Source organism: Prunus mume, linkage group LG4 (genome assembly GCF_029339155.1).
Source record: "Prunus mume cultivar Tortuosa linkage group LG4, ASM2933915v1, whole genome shotgun sequence".
NCBI lineage: Eukaryota > Viridiplantae > Streptophyta > Magnoliopsida > Rosales > Rosaceae > Prunus > Prunus mume.
This window is the reverse complement of record NC_142701.1, coordinates 24272654-24274087: the sequence shown is the minus strand read 5'-3', so window position 1 is coordinate 24274087 and position 1434 is coordinate 24272654. Positions and strand designations below refer to the sequence as shown.

General features: G+C 36.1%; 1 pseudogene; it reads left to right on the top strand.

The window, feature by feature from the left end:
- Positions 1-283: 283 nt before the first annotated feature.
- Positions 284-612, top strand: LOC148918236 (UDP-glycosyltransferase 85A8 pseudogene; annotated as a pseudogene).
- The last annotated feature ends 822 nt before the right edge of the window (positions 613-1434 follow it).

Here is a 1434-nt window from a genome sequence, read left to right as displayed (position 1 = left end):
GAATTTGAAGAATACCAACAAGAACAGAGGAACCAATTTGTCTTTGTCTTTGTCTTTGCACAGATATTTGTGGGCTGGAAAAGTTGACTATCTATCAATAAATGACTACCTTTTCGAAATACTTGGACCAACACGAGTGCATACATAAATTCAAAATGTGGTCACCGAAATGATATAGTATTTTAAAATTATATATATATATATATATTTATTGAAATGATAGTATTTTTCTTATTCTTATTCAAAGCAGAAGTAGAATGAGAATTGGAACTCTTTGTTGGAGGATTCCTAACGCACAGCGGTTGGAATTCAACGGTTGAGAGCCTTACTGCAGGAGTTCCTATGCTCTGTTGGCCATTCTTCGCAGAACAGCAAATGAACTGTCGCTATACTTGCAATGAATGGGGCATTGGCACGGAGATTAGTAATGATGTGAAGAGGGATGAGGTAGAGAAGCTTGTCAAAGAGTTAATGGAGGGAGAGAAGGGTAAGAAGATTAAAAATAAGGTCATGGAGTGGAAGAAACTTGCAGAAGAAGCTACTGGTCCACATGGTTCTTCATCCACAAACGTAGACAATTTAGTGAATCAAGTGCTATTGAGAAAAATTTAAAGATGGTTCCATAAGAATATTGATGTTATTAATTATCATTTCCATTGCCATTGTTTCAAATAATCAACTAGCTACCAATATATATGTACTACTGATCTGTAACCATGATGCATACTATATCTAGAATTTTATTCTGATTAAGGTTTCACTACGCCTCAGGCCTTCAACTCTACGATTAAGTCTCATCATTCTTCAGGCAATTGTGCACTAACCATGATGCATTATATTAATAATATATTAAATCAATAGATTAAAAATGTGAAGTTATACCTTTTTCCACAAATAAATCATTGGCTTGCATGTTTAAAACCCTTTTCCAATGAGCTAGATCTCGTTGGCCACCCCAGTCTATTCTTAATTTGCCTATTGAGGATTGTGTTAGGTTTTGTAATTAGGCTTACAGTAACAATTATGTGCAATTTTCACACGATACGACACATAGTTAGCAGATTATGGTTCACTAGTTTTCGATGCGAAAACAAGGGTGGATCTACGTGCCACTCGAGCTCAAAGCTGAATTTTTAGAATATTCAACTTAGGCTAAGTTGTCCAAGCCCAAACTATGTAAATCAAATGTTAGCCCACCCACTATGTTGAAATAAGGCCACCTCTACATAAATTCCAACCTTTGGATTGATTGGAATCCATGTTATGCAACTTTGGAGCCATGTGATGCAACTTTGGAGCCTATTTAATCATGCATGTTTATAATAAAGATAAACTTCCTGATGTTTCCAAGATTGACACCTTCAATGGAGCTTTCTTTAAACGCTGGCAAGAACGAGTGTTTTCCACCCTTGATGTTCTCAACCTCTCCACCTA